Source organism: Podarcis melisellensis, assembly GCF_964234715.1.
Source record: "Podarcis melisellensis genome assembly, chromosome: 17".
Lineage (NCBI taxonomy): Eukaryota > Metazoa > Chordata > Lepidosauria > Squamata > Lacertidae > Podarcis > Podarcis melisellensis.
In genome coordinates, this window is record NC_138534.1 from 34,934,512 (window position 1) to 34,961,793 (window position 27,282).

Below are 27,282 nucleotides of genomic sequence, written 5' to 3' on the forward strand. Positions count from 1 at the left end.
TACAGACGCTTCAGGTTACAGACTCCGCTAACCTAGAAATAGAACTTTACCTCAGGATGAGAACAGAAATCACGTGGCGGCATCAGGAGGCCCCATTAGTTAAAGTGGTACCTCAGGTTAAGAACAGTTTCAGGTTAAGAACGGACCTCCAGAACCAATTAAGTTCTTAACCCGAGGTACCACTGTATACATTTACAACAGGGGTTTGAGGGAGGTAGCAGTTCAGAGGCAGATGAGGGGAAAAGCTCATAACATCACCTCCATTGCAATAGAACAACTCTGAAAGAAGCTGATGAGCAGGGGGGCCTGTGTTGTGTTTTCAATTGTCCAACTAAATGCAATGTAGAAAAGATGCGGTTTGATGAGTGCATCTGGGGCGGGGTAGCAGACATTCCTCCATACTCATGATAGCAGTTTCTTTTTTGAAATATTTTTTATTTGGTTTTACAAATCTAAAATTACAGTAATACCACATCACACATTCACAATTGAAAGATTCCTCTGAATCTCTGGACTTCCCACCTTTTCTTCCATGGGTTCTGTTGTTAAACTTTTTTTACTGCATCTTTTCCAGTAATCTATATTTCTTTATAACTCCATAGTTCTGGTTCCATTACAAGTGTTATCGCAATCCTGCTAGTGTTTTCAACTGCTTACAGTGGTCTCTATGCCAAATATGGAGTCAGGTTGTACCAAAATGGAGGACTAATGACTCTATGAAAATCCACATCCCTGTTTAGGTTTGCATGGGCACAGGACGTTTTTAGTGAAAATCAGGAGTTCCCAAATGGGTTGTTGAGGCTAATTTTCAAACATACTGATACCCAGAGCAAGGCCATGAGGTCAACTAGGCATACCAGAGGAAGAGCTAGAATGAAACATGGCAGATTATGAGTGGAAGTGATTGGCAGACTCTGGAGTTTCCTGGTCACCTGCGATAACTGGTTTTACTGGTCTGTTCAAGAAAACATGTGTTAATTGGTAACCCTGCCACCATTCAGCTGACGCCTTTGCCTGAATTCTCATTACTAGCTTTTACTTTTAATGTAGGAGCAGTGGGTAATGGCATATTCTATTCCCCCGCCCACCCTGGAATATAACAAATAAACAAACCCTACATTCTCCTGGTTATCCACGAGGGAATTTGCCTCTGAAAGCTAGGTTTCTGCTTTTGAACTTCCATACCGGCAATTTCTAGCCAGAAGGCATTTAGAGTAGAAAGGGCAGGAAAGTAGCCACCCCCTCCCCACACGTCCATTCCTCCTAAAGCTCTTCTTCATAAATAAATGCATCTTAAATAATCCAATAAGTAAACACCACCACTGAAATGTAAGCAGATTTACTGAAAGATCCTGCCGGTTTGTTGGCAGAGTTGGAAGATACGATAGCCCAGAAAGAAATCAATAAGCACTCGGGTCTTAAGGAAGAAAAGAAAAGAAACTTGGCAAAGCTTGAAACTGTTTAATTATTTTGATGAGAGTGAGAAAGAAAGAGGGAGCAAGGGAGGGAGGGAGCTTTCGGTGGAACCTGCTGCATCAGCGAAATTTCCTTTTTAAGTGTGCGACAGGCACCGCCGTGCAGCGGACAGGACATTTTGCAACGCACAACACGGGTGGGAGGGGGTGGGGAAAAGCACAGGAAAGGAGGAAGAATAATGCGGCCTCCCTTGGGTGCAGACGGATCTGAACAGTGGGGTCTGCATCTCAAAGGTATCTCTGGACTGTCGCTATTCTGTAAGAGCGATTTGACTGCAGACCAGAACTCCAAGTTTGAACAATTCAAGTGTTCTTCTTGCCGCAGTGCAACAAATCCACTGTAAAAACAAAAAGAAGACATTTTGCAGTCGGGAAAGCGATGGGAAATGCATCAAAAAGTGTGGGATGAATGAATGAATGATTAATGGGGAAATGTGTTTTTTTAAAACACCTCCTGAATGCAGTATGAATACTCATTGACCTATAAGCATATCAGATCAAATGCTCCATTGTCAGGCTTCGGGGAATTGCCCCCCCCATGGCAGTCGATAAGAGTTCAAACGAAAGGAACGCCTTACCAGTTAGAATCTTTAATAACCACAACGAGAGAACAAAGAACCCATCTCCTAGAAATGGCGGTGCTCCCAATTAAGGGACACTCCCCCCTCCCCCCTATTAATCTACGTCACTTGTAATCTGAGCTTGTACCCTCTGTGCTTTCTGTTCTGACACTTTCTGAGCTCTCCGTGACTTTGAAGAAGGGGGCTGGATGCTGTCCAGAGACTGTGAATCTGTTAACCCTCTCTCTCCCAGTGTTTCTTCTCCTAGCTGTTCCCCTTCCAGTATTTCCCAGCTTCTGCCTTCAGAACTATGCCCCTCTGCAAACCACTGTTCCAAATCTATACTGTCCTCCTGCTCCTGGGAAGATGCAGGAGCAAGAGCAGGGGGAGGGGGTGGCTCCCACCATTCCTCCTCAGTGTAGCCTTCCTCAGCATGCTCCCGGACATCCATAGAGACCAGACATAGTCTAACCAGCATGTAAGCTTGGTGCAAGCATATCAGGATGAATGCTGAATATGGGTGTCTGGAGGAGTCTACAGGTTTATTGAGTCTGGTCCTGTTCCTTACCATGTGTGTGTGCACATCTCTCAGTGCTGACACTTCTTCATCCACTCAGCCCCTTCCTTGAAAATTACGTCTTATAAGAACACAAGAATTACTGTGTGTGATGGCCTGGGAATCCGATTCAGAGGCTGAACCGGAGGAATCCCAGCCTGCACAGGAGTCCCCGCCTCCAGGGCTGGCTGAACTGGGGCAGGGCCTTGATTCTGAAGCGCCTGCACCTGTGCCGGATCCTCAGGAGCAGGCACCAGGTGAATCCACTCTGGCTCCAGAGGTGGTTGAGGACCCAGTGCCTACAGGTGAGTCTCCCCCTGGGCACAGTAACCCTTCAGCCTCTCCAGAACTGCATAGGCTCAGGGCAGAGAGGTGAAGGGAACTGGTTTCTTCCAGGAGGAGTGCTCGCCTTAAGGCCAGGAGAGGCGGGTCTCCTGGGGGCCGGGACCACCCCTGGCCTCAGAGAAGATAAAGGCCAGTCAGCCCGGTCCCAGGTTGCGGGAGCAACATCGTTGATGAGCTGTTTTGGCCAGCATCCAGTCCTGTTTCCCCCAGAGTTCCTGTCCTTGCCCGGCTTCTCGCTGTGAACCCCGCTTTGCCCGAGGAGGACTGTCTGCCGACCCTCAACTCAGGTCCTGGACCTCGCCCCATGGTAACCTCCCCCCTGGACCAGCACACTGTTCTGGGTTAGGCCAATGGCATCCAATTCCCACCATCTGATGCCTAGTGGGATCCCACAAGGAGGACCTGAGTGCAACAGCAGCCCTCTCCCCTCTTCTGATTCCTCTGATGGTCCAGGTAGAGCATGGCTGTTGTGGCCATGCTCAGTGTCCGCTGTGGGGAAACTGATCAAACTCCCCTAAAGCCATATCTGGTCAAACTCCCCTAAACTCCCCTAAAACCACCTCTGCAGTGGCCCTCCTCCCAATGGGGCAGCATTTTCAGTTTTGCTTAGAGCAGTAAAACGTCCTGGGCAATAGTAAAAGGTAAAGGGACCCCTGACCACTAGGTCCAGTCGTGGCCGACTGGGGTTGTGGTGCTCATCTCGCTTTATTGGCCGAGGGAGCCAGCGTACAGGTTCCAGGTCATGTGGCCAGCATTACTACGCTGCTTCTGGTGAACCAGAGCAGTGCACGGAAATGCCATTTACCTTCCCGCTGGAGCGGTACCTATTTATCTACTTGTACTTTGACGTACTTTCAAACTGCTAGGTTGGCAGGAGCAGGGACCGAGCAACGAGAGCTCACCCCGTCACGGGGATTCGAACTGCCGACCTTCTGATTGGCAAGTCCTAGGACCTGTGGTTTAACCCACAGCGCCACCCGCGTCCCCCTGGGCAACAGAGCATCTTCCAAATACAGTGGATGCTCGGGTTGCGAACGTGATCCGTGCGGGATGCATGTTCGCAACCCGCAGTGTTCACAACCCGCTGCACACGTGCTGGTTGCGATTTGGTACTTCTGCGCATGTGCAAAGCATGATTTAGCACTTCTGTGCATGTGTGACCACCAAAACCCAGAAGTAACCCATTCCAGTACTTCCGGGTTTCGGCGAGTCTGTAACCCGAAAAAACACAATCTGAAGCGTCTGTAACTTGAGATATGATTGTACGGCCTCATCCATCATGCCAGACTTTCTACTTCATTCCAGACTGGCATGGCTGGGCATCTATTTCTGCTGCATTCCTGAATGATTTGGGGAGCTTGCTCACGTGAGAAAAGCCATCTGCCTCGGACGCCCATCTGCGGAGGCGAGCCTGGGTTGCATAATGAGATTCAAAATACCAGAAAAGAAGAGAGCATTTTTTAGGCAGAAGTCAAACGGCTACAGAAATTTCCCCGAGTAGCTGCTGTCTCCTGCTTGTTCTTTGCACTGTGTTTTGAGCAATGTGCCAAATGATATGATGGGTGATCTTGGGGCATTTGGACATGCTACAGTGCATTCCCCCAAGACTAATGGTTCCGTGTTGCTGGCTTTAATTCTATATATATATAAGGTTGTCTATTCGTGTTAGGCAGGCTTACTCTTAGTGGCTATATTTCTTGGCATCCAAAATCATGGCCCGATTTCCTAGGAAGTAAAGGGATTGGGAGTGCCATTAAAAGGCTGCTGCAGATCGCCAGTTACTATTCTTGTTGTTTGTGCTCTCTGCTTCCCCAAGTAGCAGACATTTCCAGGGCAGGTTTTCAAGGTCAAGTGCCTTGTGGGGACAGATTATCGGAGACCTACAGTATTTTAAAAGTCATATTTGATTACCTACAAATAAGCAGGTTGAGCGGCCCAGAGGGTGGAAGGAGGAGGCAGGGACAGGGACAGGCTTTGCTAGTGCTAAACCACCAAAATCTCACCACCACCTCAAAAGATACTACAGTGGTACCTCGGGTTAAGTACTTAATTCGTTCCGGAGGTCCGTACTTAACCTGAAACTGTTCTTAAGCTAATGGGGCCTCCTGCTGCCTCCGCACCACCAGAGCATGCTTTCTGTTCTCATCCTGAAGCAAAGTTCTTAACCTGAAGCACTATTTCTGGGTTAGCAGAGTCTGTAACCTGAAGCATATGTAACCTGAAGTGTATGTAACCTGAGGTATCACTGTACATGATCTTGTGGATCCCCAATGCTTCATCTTTCCAGTTGTCTCCAAAACTCGCTGATTCTTTCTACTCGTTAAAATCAAAGAATCATATAATTGTAGAGTTGGAAGGGACCCTGAGGGTCATCTAGTCCAACTCCCTGCAATGCAGGAATCTCAGCTAAAGCATCCCTGACAGATGGTCATCCAACCTCTGCTTAAAAACCTCCAAGGAAAGAGAGTCCATCACCTTCCAAGGGAGTCCGTTCCACAGGTCTTAGAGTCAGAAAGTTCTTCCTGATGTAGAGTTGGAATCTCCTTTATGGTAACTTGAAGTCATTGGTTCAAGTCCTACCCACCAGAGCAGGAGAAAACAAGCTAGCTCCGCCTTCCATGTGACAGCCCTTGAGATATTTGAAGATGGCTATTATATCTCCTCTCAGTCTTCTCTTTTCCCAGGCTAAACATATCCAGCTTCTTCAACCATTCCTTGGTTTCCAGATCCTTGATCATCTTAGTTGCCCCCCTCTGGACACATCACAGCTCCATGTGAAGTTGCCTTGTCCTCGCCAAAGGTGACCACTGGTGCTTCTGGGCCAGCCCACCCATGAGGCAAGGTGAGGCAAGTGCCTCAAGTGGCAGGATCCATGACGGCAGCAGATCCCATTGTCAATCATCCTTCCGTCCTTGTTCCTGATGTAGCTCTTCCCTCATCCCTGCTTCCCTAGAGCCATTTTGGGGTCCGCAACAGGTGCCAAAATTTCTTGGGCTGGCCCTGTCTAGAGACCAGGATTGTTTAGACCCATAGCTGAGAGCTGCCAAGAATATAAAAGGCAGAATCTTGCCTTGGAACCATGAACTCCAGCATTGCTGTTGGACTTCCAGGTGAGGTGTGTGTTCTGACAGCTTACCTGGAAAATTAAGATCCCTTGAGTGCTTGGTGTGGTGGTGGAAGGAAGCATTCTGGTCCCTTCTTTAAAGAGTCTGAGCCCTTGCCAGCTTACAGACATAGAATCCTCTTCCCCGGCTGTCCTGCAGAGTGATCTTCCTTGAGGTCTGCATCATCTCTGGACACAGTCCCGACAACCTGAATAAAGGGTGCATCTGTCTTGATGCAACTAATCGTTACACTGGTCTGGATTTATTCCCTATCACCTCCTATACCACAGAAATGGGGACCCTGTGGTCTTCCAGAAGTTGGGCTCCAACTCCCATCATCCCTTTGGCCTTGTTGGCATGGGCAGTTGGAGTCCAACCATGTTTGGAGAGCCATACTTTCCCCACCCTGGAGCCAGTGTGGTGTAGTGGTTAAGAGCAATAGACTCGTAATCTGAGGAACCGGGTTTGCATCTTCACTCCTCCACATGCAGCTGCTGGGTGACCTTGGACTAGTCACACTTCTCTGAAGTCTCTCAGCCCCACTCACCTCACAGAGTGTTTGTTGTGGGGGAGGAAGGGAAAGGAGAATGTTAGCCGCTTTGAGACTCCCTAGGGTAGTGATAAAGCGGGGTATCAAATCCAAACTACTACTACTACTACTACTACTACTACTCTTCTTCTTCTTCTTCTTCTTCTTCTTCTTCTTCTTCTTCTTCTTCTTCTTCTTCTTCTTCTTCTTCTTCACCTCCCAACTCTCTTCCCAGCTCGAAAGCAAGCCAATTTATCTACAAGGAATCGGAATCTCGCCCTTCCTTGGTTGAGATCCTGATGGAGCCAGCTGTCATCATGCCGCTCTAACCATTTTGGCATCCAGAGGATTTTCCTCCCTGGCAGCCTTTCCAGTATACCAATGTGTCCGGACAAAATTACTGGAGTGATTCCACCATACTTAGCATGCGGGGGATTTTTGAAAGTCAGTTGGGAACGAGCTCATCTGAGTTTAAGTCTTTGTCTCAGACTTGGCTGCAGATCTAATTAAACGATGTTGGCTTGTTGTTAGTTGCTCATTTATCTGATCAGATTGCCCAGAGGCTTCATTCCCTTCTTTCTGTAAGATCTCCCAAGCCTTTGATTAAAAGACGGAAGACAAAATGGCGCCCCTCCCCCTTTCCCATTCATTCTTCACTTTGATGGAGCTTTCTCATTTACCTGCCCTGAGCTTGAAGGGAAGGATGGAGCAGACAGTTCAGAGGAGGAAGGAGCTCTGCCTCCCAGGTTATTATCTTTCAAACCAAGCTCATCCTCCTCACCACCCCACATGTTGCTGCATGGATTGTAACCACGTGGTCCAAGCTGCAAGCTCAGACCTTGAAATAAGCTCTGTGCGATGGAGCCCTTCATCCAGAACTAAGACTCTGTGATGGGCAGTGGCGAGATGGAGGTAGGGAGGCCTGAGTAGAGCTGGAATGGAGTGAGAAAGAGGGGGTCAGGCCTGAGCGATGCTGCCATATGGAGACGAAACAAATTTGCTTCCTGAACTCCTGCGACTGTCCTCCCCACCCCCAATCTGGATGTGCACATATTCGCCGTTCATCATCAGCATTCGACACGGAAAGATGCTTCAATCCCAGTCATTTGACACTATCTGACAGCTGGCATGCAGCAGCTGTCAGTGCTGAGCACTATCAGATAGGTAGCCGTTAGCATCTGAATGTATATATATATGGACACCACACTGTCTAGCCCTGGGTTAGACGCATGCGCACTGCTTCTCTCCTTTTGAAAATAGCTTTGGAAGATGTGTGTGTGTGTAAATTAGGTTTGAGTCATGGGGGGGGGGGGAGTTGCAGCTGACACATGATAGCTGCCAGGATTTGACACCTGACTCTAGCAGCAGTGAACATTTGACAATATCAGGCTGATGATGTAACCCATGCACTGACTCTCTACTGAGCACATGCAGTGATGTGGTTAAAGGGAAGATACACCACTAGGTAAAAAGGTAAAGGACCCCTGGATGGTTAAGTCCAGTCAAAGGTGACTATGGGGTTGTGGTGCTCATCTCGCTTTCAGGCCGAGGGAGCCGGCGTTTGTCCACAGACAGCTTTCTGAGTCATGAGGCCAGCATGATTAAACTGCTTCTGGCACAACAGGACAGCAGGACGGAAGCCAGAGCTCATGGAAAAGCCGTTTACCTTCCCACCGCAGTGGTACCTATTTATCTACTTGCACTTGTATGCTTTCAAACTACAAGGTTAGCAAGAGCTGGGACAGAGCAATGGGAGTTCACCCCATTGTGGGGATTTGAACCGCTGACCTTCTGATCAGCAAGGCCAAGAGGCTCAGTGGGACTTTCTTCATCATCACTTTTAATTTGTATACCATCTTTCTATCTTACAATACCCAGGGCGGTTTACAAGTTCAAGAAACAAAGAATGTACACCTTATAACAATCTAATGCAATACAAAAATGTGATAATAAAACATAACTTTAAAATAAGCAACCTACATCAAATAAAGCAACGTTCAACAATAGTATTAAATATCAGCATATAAAAATTAAACAAAGATCCACTCTTAAGAATTACAATAAATATTTTCTAAACTACAATCAATAAAACAACAGCAAGCCACAGTGCATAAAATAATAAAATACAAATTGAGAAGCAGAGACTGCAGAGTGGGGCAAGGCAGGTGGAAAGTTTCCAAAGGGTCGAGCCCTTTCTCTGCCCAGTTTGGAGGACGAACCCCCCATTCCAAAGCCAGCCCCGGCCGTCTGTGAAGGACAGATTGTATTAACAGCAAGATCCCCATCCCAGGCCCTGCAAGCAGATTGCTGTTTGCCTCTTCATAAATTAGCTTTTATCAAAGGTGTCAGGATTTAAGTGAATTACCGTGCCTTTCAACAAATTACACAAGGTCCCCCCCCCCGTACTCCTCCTTATCTTGAATTGCTCTTGATAATGGCATCAACTGGACTGTTTCTCTCTGCCCAAATTGATGCGCTCCTCAGACATTCAATTAAATGCTGAGCCATAGATTGCATTATGTAAAGGTTAGATGGGTCCCTGTTTGGAAACGAAAAGACATGAACCCTGCTCACCTTTGAATCGAGGAGGTCAACATGCCATTCATCCCCTACTGAAAGCCGCGCTCAGCCCAACACCAGTCGCCGCTGTTTAAAGGCTTCTTGGAGACAAAGAGTCAGTGACCTTTGCGGGGAAAGTTTTCATGAGCTAAAAGTTACATTCGATTTACACTGAACCAGCAATTGCCAGTGGGATTAAACAAACAAAGCTGATTTGAAGCAGGAGGTCACTTGGAGGAGGCTTGGAGGGCAAAAGTTGCAAGTAGCCCAGATTCCTTTGCTCCCGCCCTTCTTGTTCCCTTTCAGCTGCCGGCTTTGTGAATTTGGCATCTTGCAGATCTGTGTATTCCCTCCTGTCCTGCTGGTTGGGATTTTCCAGGCCTCTGCGAAGCTGCATGTTAGATGCTCAAACAGGTAAGGGATTTTGTGGCAGTGATGAAGAAGCCCCAGTCAACAGCTGGATGGGTAGTGATGATGTCACAAAAGCTGAGGGGATGATGTCACAGTGAAGCTGAGCAGCAGAGGAGAGCTTAGGAGTTGCTCCCAGAAATGAAACATACCCCCCAATATTTCTCCATGAAAATAGGGACATCCTATTCAACAGCAGCAGCAGCAATAATAATATTTATACCCCGCCCATCTGACTGAGTTGTTCCTGCCACTCTGAGTGGCTTCCAACATATTTAGAAACATGTTGTTGTTGTTGTTTAGTCGTGTCCGACTCTTCGTGACCCCATGGACCAGAGCACACCAGGCACTCCTGTCTTCCACTGCCTCCCGCAGTTTGGACAAACTCATGCTGGTAGCTTTGAGAACACTGTCCAACCACCTCATCCTCTGTCGGCCCCTTCTCCTTGTGCCCTCCATCTTTCCCAACATCAGGGTCTTTTCCAAGGAGTCTTCTCTTCTCGTGAGGTGGCCAAAGTATTGGAGCCTCAGCTTCACAATCTGTCCTTCCAGTGAGCACTCAGGGCTGATTTCCTTCAGAATGGAGAGGTTTGATCTTCTTGCAGTCCGTGGGACTCTCAAGAGTCTCCTCCAGCACCATAATTCAAAAGCATCAATTCTTCGGCGATCAGCCTTCTTTATGGTCCAGCTCTCACTTCCATACATCACGACTGGGAAAACCATAGCTTTAACATTTAACATAATAAAGCATTAAACATTTTTTTAAAACTTCGCTTCAGATGTCTTCTAAAGGTGATATACTTTTCTCCTTGGCTCAGGGGTTGCCCCAACATTTCTCCTATGAAAATAGGGACGTCCTAAGGAAAAGCAGGACATTCTGGGATCAAATCAGAAATTGGGAGAGCTTCTGTAAATCCAGGACTGTCCCTGGAAAATAGGGAGACTTGGAAGGTCTGGATGGAGTAACTGGGACCTAATTAAAGAGAAAGTGAAAATGGATAAGGGAGCGATGAAAAGCATAGCTGACAACTTTTCCCCTTTCTTCCGAGGAAGCCTATAAAAAAAGGGAAACGTTGGCAGCTATGATGAAACCCTTTCAGAGAAACTCTTTCAGAGAAGGCTGGGCCAAGGCAGCAGGAGGCAAAGAAGATGGAGTTGAGGACTCTGTGGCTCTCTAGATTTTGCTGGACCACAGATCCCCTAATCCTTGATCGCTGGCCATGTTGACTGAGGCTGACAGATGCTGCAATCCAGCAACATCTGTCTTGAAGAAAGAGTTCTGCACATGGGCAAGGAAATAAGGAGAGAGACAGAGGAGCTTCGAAGCTGGGGGGAGCTAATATTTGGACCTCTAGATGCTGCTGGATCATCTACTCTGACCATTGGCCGAGATGGACAATCCTGCAGTTTGTTAAAGGTGCTGAGCGGGGTAAACTACTGTTCCAAGGATTCTTTTGGTGATGTTGTTATTGTTTATTGAATTTATATACCACCCTATATCCATGGGGTCTCAGTGTTAAATGTATAGTCTTTACATAGTCCGAGCCTCTTAAAATATCTCATTCCATAGGGGGAAAAGATGCAGGTGGGGAAAGAGGGGGAAAGTGTATTCTGGTTTCAAATTGCGGACTCTGCATTCTGGTTTTTATGTGGTCCCAGCTCAGTTGCTTCTCTCCAAAGGTTCTTATGGGTGACCCATCATTGCCAGATCAGAAGAGTAATTTATTCTGCACACTCTGTCTGTCTCCCTGCTGATGAATTGTTCCCATATGGAACCTGATTGTCTCAGAGATTTATTCCACCCTGAAAACCCCTTGTGAAAATCTTACAAATAATTCTTGGTGTCTGGTGCCGTGAAAAGTTTGCAGAGAGCATTCAGGTCTGATCGGGTGAGATTTTTGATAGAGCGCTTAAGTCCTACAGGGTATTTTTCATCTCTGTTTGGAGGAGACTTAATTACTGTTTTGAAATTTGATGCCAGTGTTTTCGAGGCAATGAGGGACACTGGCCCCTGTTTTATTTTATTTTGAAAAATGTGAATTATTCATGAACCAGCGGGCTGGCTCCTTTCGCTCACTGTCAGAGCCGCTCCACACTTTACACAGCAATTCTGTTTGCTGCGGGTACACTGGCATCTCCTGCAAGGAATGAATGACAGACACGTATCCTTAAATTCCCATTAGCCACAATGGAGGTATGGGGTATTAGGGGAGGGGTGGGTGATATATCTGGCAGCCAAAAAGGTAAAGGGACCCCTGACCATTAGGTCCAGTCGTGACCGACTCTGGGGTTGCGGCGCTTATCTCGCTTTACTGGCCGAGGGAGCCAGCGTACAGCTTCCGGGTCATGTGGCCAGCATGACTAAGCTGCTTCTGGCGAACCAGAGCAGCGCACGGAAATGCCGTTTACCTTACCGCCAGAGCGGTACCTATTTATCTACTTGCACTTTGATGTGCTTTTGAACTGCTAGGTTGGCAGGAGCAGGGACCGAGCAACGGGAGCTCACCCCGTCATGGGGATTCGAACCACTGACCTTCTCATCAGCAAGTCCTAGGCTCTGTGGTTTAACCCACAGCGCCACCCGCGTCCCTTATCTGGCAGCCAAGCAGATGCCAAATGTATCGCTCTGCTTTCCTTTGGACCACATCACCGAGGCCAAGAGTGGGGAGTCTTGTTGTCTGGGCAACCCAGGACTTCCACACACACTGCCCAGACTTGTGCCCAGGAGAGAAGCCACACTCCATTGTCTCTCGAGACAGATGGATGCCAACAAGTGCAGGAGTGCCCCTTCAGATGCCCAAAATGCAGTAATATTGGGGAAGCAATGCAGAACAACTGGAAAAGCAGAATTATATGTGGACAGTCCAGTAAAATTCTGGGAGGTTGACTTCACCCTCAGAGGTGCACTCCACTGTCTACTTTCCCCGTGTGGAGGAAATAGGCCCAGCCTACTGCACCACCGAGGTTATGGGATGTCCTCCTGAATGAGTCTCACCCAACTCCATTTCTGCTCACCATCTGGCCGGCAGTCAAGACATAATCATTGAAGGATGTTTTTGTGCTGCCTTTTAACTGCCTTTTTCTTTCTTTCCAAAAATATGTTGAGGTGGTCTTTTAATCTCCACGGACTGATAACATTTTAAATTTCTGTTTTCTCCTTTCTGTTTTATTAGTTCATTTTGCTCTCTGATGGATTGCATTGTGCGGATTTTGTGAGCCGCGTGAGTATTGTTTAAAATGGAAAAGTAGGTTAAAAGTACCGTGTTATCAACTGTAGTCAATTAATGGCGCAGTGCTATCTCGTACCTCGGAGAATTGCATAGAACTTAATAGTACACAAAATGGAAATCGTTGGACGGGGCCTAGTATGCTCTTTTTCCGTGAGAAACCCCTACATTTGTCATTAAAAACGAAAACAAAAACCCGCACCCAATTATTGTAAATATCCATCCATTTACTCTTCACCCACTTGCACGGTATTAAAACAAGATTCACATAAATATCCAAGATGCTATGAGTATCGGTGACAATAGGCAAAGGAGAAATAGGGGGCAAAATCCCCCCAATTCCCCTTAAAGGAACTATCACTGGTTATTGGTGAGTTTCTAATAGTAGGGAAATATTGGAGTATAATATGCATTCAGTGAGCCAACAGACCAATTGTTGTTTAGTCGTGTCTGACTCTTCGTGACTCCATGGACCAGAGCACGCCAGGCCCTCCTGTCTTCCACTGCATCCCGGAGTTTGGTCAAATTCATGCTGGTAGCTTCGAGAACACTGTCCCACCATCTCGTCCTCTGTCGTCCCCTTCTCCTTGTGCCCTCCATCTTTCCCAACATCGGGGTCTTTTCCAGGGAGTCTTCTCTTCTCCTGAGGTGGCCAAAGTATTGGAGTCTCAGCTTCAGGATCTGTCCTTCCAGTGAGCACTCAGGGCTGATTTCCTTCAGAATGGATAGGTTGGATCTTCTTGCAGTCCATGGGACTCTCAAGAGTCTCCTCCAGCACCAGAATTCAGACCATAACAGACCAGTAGCAGCACACTTACTTTGCATCAGAGGTGTTTGTATGTGGGGGGTGGCCCCTTGTTAGGCTGCTACCAGTGACTCCCGGCTGGGAGAGTGCTGAGTTCTCCCAGTGTGGTGCCTGCCAGCATGCCCCCCACCCTCACGCCTCGCCACCGCTACCTGCATGCTGCCAGGCCTGGCTGAGGGGGAGGCGGATGGCGCCACCGGTGCCACCCACCAAGAAGGGAAGAAGGCAGGAAAGTGTCCCAGGGTGGAACCCCCCCCCCAGCACATTACTCCACCCAGCTGCCTAATCTACCAGGGGGCGCAAGACTTGCCCCACACCGGCAAACCATGCTACACCACTGCTTTGTATGCAGAAGGTTCTGTGTTCAATCCCTGGCATCTTCTGGTGGCACTGGATGAGAGCTCTGCCTGAAACCCTGGAGAGCTGCTGCCACTCACCAATTCTCTCCCGCCCCTTCTTTCTTACATTTAGATCTCACCTCTCCTCCAAGGAGCATAGCTGGCATCCCCCCATTTTATCGTCACAACCACCCTGTGAAGTTGGTTAGGCTGAGAGTGAGTGACGGGTCCAAGGTCACCTAGTGAACTTCATGTCTGAGTGGGGATTTGAACCCTGGTCTCCCAGGTCCCAGTCCAGCACTCTAACCACTGCACCACACTGTCTCTCTGTTGACAATATTGAGCGAGATGGACCAATGGTCTGTCTTGGTGTATGACAACTTCTTTTGCCCTGAAATTCAGGGCTCCGTGAACAGTTTTATGCAGAAACAGAAGCTGAGAGACAGTATCTCCTCACCGCTCATTTCCTCACACATGTCCTAGGCTTTTGCCCTGTCTATTCTGCATTCTTTTAATTTTTTGCCTGATGCTTCCACTAATTATTTTATTACGTTGTGGATCTGTTCCAGGCATTCTGAGCATTCTTGGCAGCAAATTACTGGCGGTGTGAACGTTGTAGCCTCCAGCTCTTAAATTGGCAGGGTGCAGAAATCGGGTTGAGATCTGTGCCTTTAGATGCATTTTGGCAAAAAAACAAATAAATGAGAAAGACTTGCGAGAAGTTCTGTTGGGAGCGTTTAGCCAGAGGTCAGTGGAGCTTCTGACCAAAGTCCACTGAGAGAAAGTAGAGCCAAATGAATGAGAATATTTTTCTGGAGTGCATTTCCTGCCCCAGCTTCACTCAGTGGCCTAGTATAGGAATGAATTATCAGACTATAAAGTGGCTGCGGCCATTGCTACCCCTCCCAATGCCCTCCCCGTGTTGTACTGCAAGTTTAATATTCCTGTGAAATTAGCCATCACAGTCAAAAGGCTTTGGGTTATGCCAGCTATTTGCTGGGAGATTCGCATCGCCTCCTTCTTTGGCCCACGCTGAAGAGTAAATAAACTGACAGAGCTCAGCGCGGTGACTCAGACGTTTATCAAGAATTTAAGGAAATGAAGCAGATTCTAGTGTATGATTAACCTGGTAGAGCAAATATCTCATGTCCTTGCCTATAACCTCCAGGCACCGAGAGTGCGTAACTGCACCAGGGCGGAAGCATGGAAGTTAGCAATATTTTGCTGTGACCTCCGTGGCAGCTCTCTGCTTCTCCCTTCCGTCCCAGGCTGCTCCTGTCTCTGCTTGGCGTAGCCTCCACCTGTTCATGTTTCCTGCTATACACACACACACAAAAACGGGAGCATTATCTTGCAAACGGCTCCTGAAGATCAGTTTTCCCTCTCTCTGTGTATGATTTGCTTGTGCTCACCCCCACCCTCCTGTTTCCCTCTGGTTGCAGTATTAATTACCGTATTATTTGCTCTATAAGACTCACTTTTTCCCTCCTAAAAAGTAAGGAGAAATGTGTGTGCATCTTATGGAGCAAATGCAGGCTGCGCAGCTATCCCAGAAGCCAGAACAGCAAGAGGGATTGCTGCTTTCACTGCACAGCGATCCCTCTTGCTGTTCTGGCTTTTGAGATTCAGAATATTTTTTTTCTTGTCTTCCTCCTCCAAGAACTAGGTGCGTCTTGTGGTCTGGTGCGTCTTATAGAGTGAAAAATACGGTATTGTCCTGCCACTGGGCTTCAGCACCAGGAAACACAGCTTGAGGGAATGTCTCGCCTGAATCACTCGTTCTCCACGACACATTTCTCATTTATGACATGGACACAAATACACAAATATGTATGTACCTGTGCACACACACACACACCCTTCAAAAATCCTAGGTAGTGTTATTTGAAGAGCAACTGTAATCAACAAATTATGCCAGTAGGACTACAAGAAGTTTTGCAAGGAGAAATATACAAAGTGTTACAAAGTAGAAAAAGATAGAGATATTGATTATGAGATTGAAATGTAATAGGGAAATTAAGAAATGCATACTAAGAGATTAGATTGGAAAAATTTCAGACAGGACTGATGGAAGTAAAAAAAATGAATAAGATGTAAAAGTATGTTTAATTACTGTTGGAAGTGATATGTTAAAAAACTTTATATATATATATATATATATATATATATATATATATATATATATATATATATGCTTTCGTAGATTTTCACGGGTACAGGAATGCAGGTTTTGGTGTCCTCGGGTGTCTTCCCGTGTAAAAGTTGGGGTGTCTAGGCGACGTTTCGACGAGGTCTCACTCGTCATCTTCAGGCTGGTCTTTCGGCTTCTTGTTACTGGAACAGAGCAGGATCTCAGTGTTTGAGTTCCTATAAATACTGTTGAGGGGGTGTGGTGTATAGCCTCCAATGTTCTGGGCAGAGAGGAAGTTCCCAGGCTAGTGTGCCTTTTCTTCTTTTGTTCCTTAATTACTTGAGGGATATCTTGAGTGATTTCTTGAGTGAAGAAATCACTCAAGATATCCCTCAAGTAATTAAGGAACAAAAGAAGAAAATCCCTCAAGTAATTAAGGAACAAAAGAAGAAAAGGCACACTAGCCTGGGAACTTCCTCTCTGCCCAGAACATTGGAGGCTATACACCACACCCCCTCAACAGTATTTATAGGAACTCAAACACTGAGATCCTGCTCTGTTCCAGTAACAAGAAGCCGAAAGCACCAGCCTGAAGATGACGAGTGAGACCTCGTCGAAACGTCGCCTAGACACCCCAACTTTTACACGGGAAGACACCCGAGGACACCAAAACCTGCATATATATATATATATATATATATATATATATATATATATATATGCTTTCGTAGATTTTCACGGGTACAGGAATGCAGGTTTTGGTGTCCTCGGGTGTCTTCCCGTGTAAAAGTTGGGGTGTCTAGGCGACGTTTCGACGAGGTCTCATGCACCAGCCTGAAGATGACGAGTGAGACCTCGTCGAAACGTCGCCTAGACACCCCAACTTTTACACGGGAAGACACCCGAGGACACCAAAACCTGCATATATATATATATATATATATATATATATATATATATATATATATATATATATATATATATATATATATATATATATATATATCCTAGGTAGTGTGCAAGAGCACAAAAGCAAAACTTATTCAACCTTCATCATTATGTCTAACAAATGAGGAAATTGAAGTCTTGTGCTTTGGGGATGGGCGTGGTTCTGCCTATTAATACGTGTGTGTGTGTGTGTGTGTGTGTGTGTGTGTGTGGTGTTATGTACTGAAGTTCTCACCCTGGGCCAGCAGGGGGATACTGTAGATAGTTATGCAAATAAAGGATTGAAAGTGATGTTCAGTGATTGGATAGCTTTAGAAAGTTGTTACAGTAACGTTGTACTGGAGCTCTATATAAGCAGGCTGGCTGAACCCTTCAGTACAGTTCTGTCCTGGCCTGTGAATAAACAAGAGCTGTTTGAAGAATCGCTGTGTCGTCTGACATGTTCACCCACAACTTAACATATGGTAAATGGGTAAAGGATTCCAGATGTTTACGTCCAGTCAAAGGTGACCATGAATACATAACATTTGGCATTGACCGCACCACACTCTAGCAACTGAGCTACCCAGCTAAAAGAGCTGCTCATAGATGGCTACATTTCCGAGGCAGAGCTGAGGCTATGTTGTGATTTGAACCAAAGACTTTCACAGAGATGCTCACTGGGTAGATTTTAGCACTTATTGCTTAGATTCTGTGCAAAATACATAGATTCAGTATCTGGTAGAGTTGCAAGAAATGTATTTTCTCTCTTTTTCTTATAGGAATACATCATAACCAACAATTTCTGCCCAAGAACTGATGTCCCTGTGGTGGGACTGCTCATGCTTGCAATTATCGTGCATCAAATTTCTACAGGCTGTTACTCAGTGTCACCTAAAACGGTTTCAACGCAGAGCTACCGCTGGGGACATGTGAACCCTGCCACGGAAAGGGCTCGTCCCTTGGTGGTTTGCTTGTTAAATTTGTTGTAGAAAGTGGACGTGCCGGGGCATGTTGGGGAATGTGACAGTGTGGATGAGCCAAGCATTGCAGCTTCACGAGCCTGTAGCTGAGCTGTTGATGTTTCTGCCTTGAAATGAGTAGCTAATAACTCATTTGCTTGGTCTAGCTGACTGCATTCATTGTCTCACCTGTCATTTACAAATGCTGGGGAGAGGATACTGTTTCAGAATCAATAAAAAGCAGTGAAATGCCCACTAAGTCATGGATATCTATGGAAATTTGGTCCTGGAGATACACTGTGCGCCACCCTCAACTTCCTTTCTAAGCTTTTCCCTATGGCTTCCATTTCCTCTTTCTCTTCACCCCAAACTTGTGAACCTGTCCTGTGCCACTGGGATGCGGGTGATGCTGTGGTCTAAACCACTGAGCCTCTTGGGCTTGCCGATCAGAAGGTCAGCAGTTTGAATCACCACGATGGAGTGAGCTCCCATTACTCTGTCCCAGCTCCTGCCAACCTAGCAGTTCGAAAGCACACCAGTGCAAGTAGATAAATATGTACCACTGCGGCAGTAAAGGTTCCATGCCCTCTGGTTTCTGTCACAGTGTTCCGTTGCACCAGAGGTGGTTTATTCATGCTAGTCCACATGTCTGTGGACAAATGCCAGCTCCCTCGGCCTGAAAGCGAGGTGAGTGCTGCAAACCCCATAGATGCCTTTGACTGGACTTAACCATGCAGGGGTCCTTTACCTTTACTTCTTTTTTTATGCCACTGGGACACCCACCCGTTGTTGTTGTTGTTTAGTCGTTTAGTCGTGTCCGACTCTTCGTGACCCCATGGACCAGAGCACGCCAGACACTCCTGTCTTCCACTGCCCCCCACAGTTTGGTCAAACTCATGCTGGCAGCTTCAAGAACACTGTCCAACCATCTCGTCCTCCATAATCCCCTTCTCCTTGTGCCCTCCATCCTTCCCAACATCAGGGTCTTTTCCAGGGAATCTTCCAGGGGGCCAAAGTATTGGAGCCTCAGCTTCAGGATCTGTCCTTCCAGTGAGCACTCAGGGCTGATTTCCTTCAGAATGGAGAGGTTTGATCTTCTTGCAGTCCATGGGACTCTCAAGAGTCTCCTCCAGCACCATAATTCAAAAGCATCAATTCTTCGGCGATCAGCCTTCTTTATGGTGCAGCTCTCACTTCCATACATCACTACTGGGGACACCTACCCACTCACCCACCCACCCACCCACAAATGGCTTACTTGATGTCAACCAAAATGGCACTCTTCTGATTGGCGATGCCAGGCCACAACAGAGTTTCAAAGCTGAACGCTGGAGAGGGAGATTAGAAGGGGCCAAGTTAGGTATTAGCAGTAGGTCCTTTCAAAGTGCTATGGCCCTAACTACTGCCAGATGATTCTGTGTACTGATTGTGAGCCTGATTCATTAGAGCAGACTTTCTGAACCTCAGCCCTCCAGATGTTTTGAGACTACAATACCCATCATCCCTGACCACTGGTTCTGCTAGCTAGGGATCATGGGAGTCAAAAACATCTGGAGAACCGAGATTGAGGAAGCCTCCATTAGGGGGTGCGGGATAAATTTGGTTTGCTTTACATCTTAAAGGGAACCAGCTGGATTCACACTTCTCCCCAAAACAGTACCCAAGCCGAAACACAGCTATTCTTCAAAATGTTCACCCTTAATTTTCTTTGGGAATGTAGCCTTCCAACCAAACGACGGGTACAAAACTGACCCTTGGGGAAAGTGTGGATTTAAAATGCATCTATCATTAACTTACAGAAAACTGCTGCATCAGGGAAAATTAATTGATGAAATGTATGTCAAAGAAAGTGCACACAGAAATGCTGATGTATTTTTGACTTTAAAAAAAAGTGCAGAAATGTGGCAAACCGGGAAATGATTGAAAAATGAGAAACTGGGACAAATCAAAATTGACATATTCATTCATATTCATTGGTTCATTGACACATTCATTCATCTCTACATCACCTCTGCTTACTGACAGTTGCAGCCTAGCTTCAGCCCCTCACTCTTCCCAAGGTCCCCAGGGTCTGGGTTCAATGGGATCCTGACAGGTTCCTAGAGGGGGAGGGGACTGACTGCACAATGAGCAGAGTTTGTGTGTTTTGTTCACCTCAGACTATGGAGAAGATGTCCTTCTTCCACTGTTGCCTTTTCAGGATAGAAATTATGCTGGCATTAGAGGGCTGCCTTCAGACATCTTCTGAAGGTTGTATAGTTAGTTATCATCTTGGCTCGGGTGTCGCATAATGCCAACATTTCTCCAATGGCAATAACGACATCCAAGGAAAAGGGGACGTGGGTGGCGCTGTGGGTTAAACCACAGACCCTAGGACTTGCCGATCAGAAGGTCGGCAGTTCGAATCCCTGCGACAGGGTGAGCTCCTGTTGCTCGGTCCCTGCTCCTGCCAAACTAGCAGTTCGAAAGCACGCCAGTGCAAGTAGATAAATAGGTACCGCTCCAGCGGGAAGGTAAATGGCATTTCCGTGCACTGCTCTGGTTTGCCAGAAGTGGCTTAGTCATGCTGGCCACATGACCCGGAAGCTGTACGCCGGTTCCCTCGGCCAATAAAGCGAGATGTGCGCCCCAACCCCAGAGTCGGCCACGACTGGACCTAATGGTCAGGGGTCCCTTTACCTTTACTAAGGAAAAGTGGGACATTCTGGGATCAAATAAGAAACTGGGACAGCTTCTGTAAATCCCAGACTGTCCTTGGAAAATAGGGAGACTTGGAGGGTCTACATTTCGAAGCTTAATAATAATAATAATAATAATAATAATAATAATAATATATTTATACCCTGCCCATATGGCAGCTCCCAAAAAACATGATAAAACATCAAACATTAAAAAAACTTCCCTAAACAGGGTTGCCTTCAGATGTTGAATACAATATTGTAGCAAAAGCAATCATGAAACTTATGGCAAACATGCTATGTTGTGATAGTATGGAGCATACTGGTTGCTAAGCATGCAAATGTGAATGAGATCAAGATGGGAATTGCTGTTATGTCAGCTGGTGCCACAGAAGTAACGGTGAATCCCTAAAGCAGGAGAATGCAGTCCTAAGGGGGAGGGGCCATGATTACTGAGCATTCTCTCCCAGATGAGGTATTAATATAGAGCGCCATGGCATGCAGAAGAAGAAGCATGTTGCATCAGGTCAGAGGTCCATCTGTTCTTGAGTTCTGTTCCCAACCAGGACCTAAAGCTGATGGTCTTCATCTGCTGTTCATCCCTACTCATGTACCATTCAAAGATACACCCTGGCTTGCAGTTCCATCCTTCGTTTTCATGGCTAAAAGTCCCTGAAAGGAAATAGTCCTATTCTGCACAGTTTGGGTCCAAATTAAGCTAACCAGTGGAATGTAAGTGCAGCAAATTGAGCCTTACAAATTAATTTTAATCATTTTCTAGCACAATCTAACCTAGTGACTCATCACTGGGGCTTTTTTCAGCCAGAACTCAGTTCCAGCACCTTGTAAATGGGCACCATTGCCATTATGAGAGAACAACCGAGGTGATCATGGTGATTTCTGGCACCTCTTTCTCTAGAACAGCGGTTCTCAACCTGTGGGTCCCCAGATGTTGTTGGACTACAACTCCCATCATCCCTGATCTCTGGCCTTGCTAGCTAGGGGTGATGGGAGATGGGATCCTCATAACAGAGGGTCCTGGTTGCGCACGGGACCCAAGAGCTCACCTGATACGGTTAGAATGGGGGGGGAGGAGCAAGAAGTCCTGGCCATTCCCCTGGGATCACACCAGGCGATTTTAGCCAATCCCCAGTGGGTGGTGTGATCCCAGGGGCTTTAAAAACAGCAGTGTGATGCAAGGAGGGGCACTTCCTTTGCACTGTTGAACACCCGCCCAACCTCCCTAGTTTAGGTAGAGTCGCTTGGCCTTGCTTTGGTTTGGGTCGCCTGCTTTGGAACAGGGGCTGGGTAGGAATTTTTCCATTTGGAAGATTGGCTTTAGCCATTTGGTTTTCGCCTACCCCTCAGCAAATCGCCACAACTTGTAAGGTGGCGGTTAGGCAATGGCTCAGTTGGATTGTGGGGAGGGGAGGTGCGGCCATCACCTGCCCCTCCAGGAACTGGGTATTCCATTAAAGAAATCTGGGGGTCCTGGATCTCGTCCAAAGTCCGCTTGAGGGGCTAGGGCCATGCCAGCACCACAGGAACCCCGGGGTGAGCTTCGGTTGGTCCTCATCGACCTAGCTCCCTCCTTTGGTTTACCCCATTGGACGATCACCCTGAGAGGTGGAGCCAGTTATAGTGGGGAGTCAATGCCTAAGCCAATACCGCTCACGTGATTGTATTTCAAAAAAGTTGTGGCCAAAATTTTTGCCCCAAAACTTAAGCTAATATAAGTGTCCGTGTGTATTTATTTTGGGGGTGGGTCTTGGGGCCTCGAGACGCAATTGTAGTTCAACAACATCTGGGGACATGCTGGTTGAGAAAGGCTGCTCTAGAAGAATAGAACTGGTCCTCACATATTCTGCCCAATGTATGATGCTGCTCCTTCCTTCGATCTCAAGTTCCATGCTGTTCATTTTCGCTTGGGGTGAGCCCAGAGTTTTACTATTATGAGTGAGAGAGGGAAGAAAGCCCCACTCTCCACTATTATATTCATAATTTGATAAGCCCCTCTCCCCACTTTCCTCCCTCTCCATGCTCCCTCTGTTCTGTTATTGAACTGAAGGTAGCCTCAATTAGTCAGCAAACAAGCCATAGATGGAGCCGGCCATCACAGTACCTGCTGTGGCAGAGCTTGATCTTAAGGAACCATCAGGATTACAGATCATTGCTTGGCTGAATGATGTCTTTCCTGGAGGAAGCTTATTAACGATGCTGCACTCTGAGGCTTGGCTTGGAGTAATAATTCTTTTAGCCGCACAAGGGAGCTTGTCACTGCAATCATTCTTCTTCACCGCAGGAGCCGAGTAGGACCTTCCATGTGAATCGAAGAGCAAGCCACTTATCTCCTGTAACTAACTCTGTGTTGGCCGTTTCCATAAAGAAAGTTTTCATTTCCTTCCTTGCCTCTGGAAACCATATTTTTAAATGTTGAAACCTGTGACCCTCCAGACATTGTGGAACTGGAGCTGATGGAAGGTGTAGTTTGATTTCAACTTTAAAAGACCAGTACATATTCCAGTGCTCGGGGTTCCCTAGCCCTCCAGATATTTGGACTGAATATGAGGAAATATGAGGAAAGCTGAAGCACTCCTTAACAGCAGGGCCTCTGGTATTATTTACAATACCTCTATATCTGGCTGCGGTGGCGGGGATAGGATAGCATCAATAGGAGTATAGCATCTAGATCAAGGGAAGTAATAGTGCCACTGTATTCTGCTCTGGTCAGACCTCACCTGGAGTACTGTGTCCAGTTCTGGGCACCACAGTTCAAGAAGGACACTGACAAACTGGAACGTGTCCAGAGGAGGGCAACCAAAATGGTCAAAGGCCTGGAAACGATGCCTTATGAGGAACGGCTAAGGGAGCTGGGCATGTTTAGCCTGGAGAAGAGGAGGTTAAGGGGTGATATGATAGCCATGTTCAAATATATAAAAGGATGTCACATAGAGGAGGGAGAAAGGTTGTTTTCTGCTGCTCCAGAGAAGCGGACACAAATGCCACAAATCCAAAGTGAGTGTTCCGCTTTGTGAACGTTTTTTGAAACCTGAACGTCTGACGCGTGTTCCGCCAGTTCTGATTGGCTGCAGGAGCTTCCTGCAGCCAATCGGAAACCACGCCTTGGCTTCCAAACGTTTTGGAAGTAAAACAGACTTCCGGAACGGATTCCATTTGACTTCCGAGGTACAACTGTATAACTGTATGAACATCTGAAATGAAAATAAATTATTCACACTTTTCTGTAAAATACCGTATTTTTTGCTCTATAAGACTCACTTTTCCCATCCTATAAAGTAAGGGGAAATGTGTGTGCATCTTATGGAGCGAATGCAGGCTGTGCAGCTATCCCAGAAGCCAGAACAGCAAGAGGGATTGCTGCACAGTGAAAGCAGCAATCCCTCTTGCTGTTCTGGCTTCTGAGATTCAGAATATTTTTTTCTTGTTTTCCTCCTCCAAAAACTAGGTGCGTCTTGTGGTCTGGTGCGTCTTATAGAGCGAAAAATACGGTATACGTTTTAGCACACATTGTTTGGTTAGACAACTATAGTGCAAAATCTGGAGAAATGGGAATTTGAAGGACAGCTGTGTGTTAGTTCGTAAAGTGTGAATTTTATGCAAACAAAGCTAAAAATTTATCTTCCCTGTCCTCACACAGTGTGCAAGATAAGAAGCTGGGCTACAGAGCAGGGAGAGTCAGGTCTCTGGCCCAGGACCAAACTATTTCATGCTGGGAATGGATAGGTCCAGATACGGGCGTGGCCAACCCTGCTGGTCAGTTTCCTTTTTCTCATCCATCTTCTTCAGCCTCCTTGACACCCGCTCAACTACCTTCTTCCAAAGATGTTAGCTGTCAGCTACAGTTTGTCTGCTTGACTAAGCATCTGCTCAAACATGCCCCGGACTGACGGATCTTTCTGACTTGCTTCCCTCTGAGGCTTTTGTCGAGGGAGGCTGCCAAGGATGGCAGCCTGGGAAATCAAAGCAAAGAAAGCTCACATTGAAAGGGGGGAGCCCGTTTTTACATCTCCTTGCTTCTGTTTGCTTTCCAGCCAGCCGAGCCTTTGATTCCTTGCGTACTGTTGGGTCATTGTCCTTATGTCATTGGCTGGAAGAGGGATCACAATGAATGTTCCGCGCAGCAATTCTTATGGGAGCCAGAGCTGGCTTGCTGGGGGTGGAGAGCCAGTGTGGGGTAGTGTTTAAGAGCAGTAGACTTGTAATCTGGTGAACCGGGTTTGATTCCCCACTCCTCCACATGCAGCTGCTGGGTGACCTTGGGCCAGTCACACTTCTCTCTGAAATCTCTCAGCCTCACTCACCTCACAGAGTGTTTGTTGTGGGGGATGAAGGGAAAGGAGAATGTTAGCCGCTTTGAGACTCCTTCCAGTAGTGATAAAGCAGGATATCAAATCCAAACTCTTCTTCTTCTCTGCTGGTTGCCTGGCAGGTGGGTTGTGGTTGCTTACTGGGAGGGTGTCAGGGACTGGGCAGAGGAAGAATGGTGGAGACTGCCTCCCGAGCCTGACCTTTCCAGAGAAGAAGGAGACAGTTCAGAATTACAACAGGGAGGGAGGTCACCAGCTCAGAGGCAAATGAGGGGGGAAACTGGGAAATAATGGAAGAGGAGGAGGAGGCACCAGGGCAGGGACAGCTGACACAGTGTCTTTAGAAAGCATTCCAGACCCCCCCAGAACACGGTTGGTCCTTGAAAGTAGGAGAGCGAAGAGCTCAAAGGCAGAAGGCATTTTCCAGCACCCATAGCGATGATTCATGAGGAAGTGGGAGAGACAGAGCGGGTGGGGTTTCACTCGTAGCAACGCCATTATTCCAAGAGGCCACATTCCCACGCCTCTCTGTGAATATTGAATAAACGCAGATGGTAAGGGCTTTTCCTTGTCTTGTCCGTTCCTGGCAACCTGCCGTCGGGGTTGGTTCCTCTGCCACCTGACAGAGGGGGACAAGCAAGCAGGCAGGAAGGTTGATGAAGTGCAAATGCACTGGCAGAGCCAATGCGGTACTCCTGCCAGAGTGACTGCACCACGCTTACCTCGCCACCATCTTGCTCCCTCCTGGTAAGTAACAGCAACCCAGCGCTGCAGCGCTGTTCCCCATGGCCAATACCTTCTTTTAATGTTTACTCAGAAGTTAGTCCCATTCACACGGATCACGTTTGCAACCCGAGCATCCACTGTACATTGGAGTCATCCTTTTATTTGATTTTATTTTTGCTGAGATTTTAGCCACTTGTTATTTTTTAAAGCCCTAATAGAATTTACCAGGCAAATCCCGCAGCAGCCATATGAAAAGATTCATAGGTGCCAGGTTGTCCGCAAGATTGTGGGGACCGTCATGCAGGTGCAATATTTGCAGGGCTACCTGAAATGCGGGCCTTGCCCCCTTAAAACAAATATCGAGGAGGCCGAGGTACCTTTGGCCCCCTAGAAGCACACCTGAAAAGACACCCCCCATGCCAAAAACCACACTCCTCCAGAACCCCTTTTGTAAAAGGTGATGGCTACCTTGCAAGAGAGGATTTTCTGCACGTTACAGATGTTTGCAGTATCAGTGGATCGAGGCAATCCAATATCTTATGGTATATCATAGCTGTCAACTTACAGATTTGAAAATAAGGGACCAGCAGCCTCGAAAATAAGGGATCAGCAGCCAAAATAAGGGATTTTCCAAGCACAGCTATGTTCAACTTCTGAGGCCCTCCAAGCCAAAGGCAGAAAGCCCAGCCAGCAGCCAAACGAAGCCTCAAGCGGTGGTTCCCACAGCGCAGCAACCCGGCAAAGGGAATGCAGCAAGGAAAACCACCGTCACCTCTCCGCTGGGAAGCGCTGAGCAAAGGAGAGTCCCCAGGCAACGCGGCTGATTTGATCAGCACAAGGCATGCAAGCTCCAACCCCCAGTCATTCTTAGACTCCTTATTGGGTGAGCAACGCAGCCAAGCAACACAGTGGGAGCCTCCCTCCTCCCTGGCCGGCAAGGAGGGAGGGAGAGGAGCTGCTTCCTTTGAAACCCAGGAAATTTAAGGGACATCATCAATAAGGGACAGCAGCAGGACACAGCGCTGGGATACAGGACTTGCCCACCAAATAAGGGACGGTTGACAGCTATGGGTACATCAACTGTTTTGCATTCAGAAAGTGTCCATAATAAGCTACGGCCCAGCAATCTGGCATGATTTCTTCATTACAGCACTCCAAACATCCCATCACTTTAAAAGAAAATAAGCAGAGCAAGGAACTCAAGGAGCAAAATGAACCAGCAAGTGACCTCATACAAATTACGATCATCCTAGTATGTAAATATGTTTCATATTCCTGAGATCTGTCATACGCCAGTTTTTTTAAAAAAATATTCGCCAAGAAATAAATCATATTGGAGGAAACAAGTCCTTCCTTCCTTCCTTTCCCTCCCCTTTGGCCACCTTTGCAAAAGTCAAAGCTGATGAGTTTATGTCTCCACCCGGGCCATTTCTTAGATCCCATTGCATAATGGGAATGGACTCAGTAAGTAACTATACAACATTCGGAAGACATCTGAAGGCAGTCCTATAAAAGGAAGCTTTTAAAATGTTAAATGTTTTATTAAGTTTTTATATGTGTTGGAAGCTGTCCAGAATGGCTGAGGCAACCCAATCAGATGGGTATTATTATTATTATTATTAGT

The 27,282-nt window shown here is 47.0% G+C and overlaps 3 long non-coding RNA genes across 3 annotated transcripts; 2 read left to right on the forward strand and 1 right to left on the reverse strand.

Annotated features, from left to right (window-relative positions):
- Positions 1–1,446: 1,446 nt before the first annotated feature.
- Positions 1,447–9,276, reverse strand: LOC309360372. The gene is made up of 2 exons (XR_014164063.1): positions 9,144–9,276; positions 1,447–1,813 (listed from the first exon to the last, which is right to left on the reverse strand). It is a non-coding gene; the product is annotated as an uncharacterized lncRNA (long non-coding RNA).
- Positions 9,277–9,447: 171 nt separating this feature from the next.
- LOC309360426 lies at positions 9,448–18,131 on the forward strand. Its single transcript, XR_014164136.1, has 3 exons — positions 9,448–9,542; positions 12,710–12,757; positions 17,747–18,131. It is a non-coding gene; the product is annotated as an uncharacterized lncRNA (long non-coding RNA).
- A 2,914-nt stretch (positions 18,132–21,045) lies between these two features.
- Positions 21,046–23,004, forward strand: LOC309360511. The gene is made up of 2 exons (XR_014164197.1): positions 21,046–21,336; positions 22,907–23,004. It is a non-coding gene; the product is annotated as an uncharacterized lncRNA (long non-coding RNA).
- Positions 23,005–27,282: the final 4,278 nt, after the last annotated feature.